This window comes from Haliotis rubra, unplaced genomic scaffold, assembly GCF_003918875.1.
Source record: "Haliotis rubra isolate DU_JTF1 unplaced genomic scaffold, ASM391887v1 Scf86, whole genome shotgun sequence".
Lineage (NCBI taxonomy): Eukaryota > Metazoa > Mollusca > Gastropoda > Lepetellida > Haliotidae > Haliotis > Haliotis rubra.
The window spans coordinates 1,694,694-1,694,929 of record NW_025767590.1 but is presented as its reverse complement, the minus strand read 5'-3'; positions in this window follow the sequence as shown (position 1 = coordinate 1,694,929).

Sequence of the window (236 nt, the reverse complement as noted above, 5' to 3'; positions counted from 1 at the left end):
GGTCATCCCTCCAAGGAATCTCTATTGAGAGTGTCCACTGGACTATTTCAGTACTTAGATGTAATGCAGTTCTGATTTCTGTATCAAGATATTTATGTAAGTCAGGTGAACTACATGTACTAAATTAGGGTCAACACCTGAATGTAGTGTCATTGTTTTGTTTTGGTCTTACCTCAAATACACAACTTGGTGAACTTGGACAGTACTTGCTTCATGAGAAAACAACAAAAACAAAA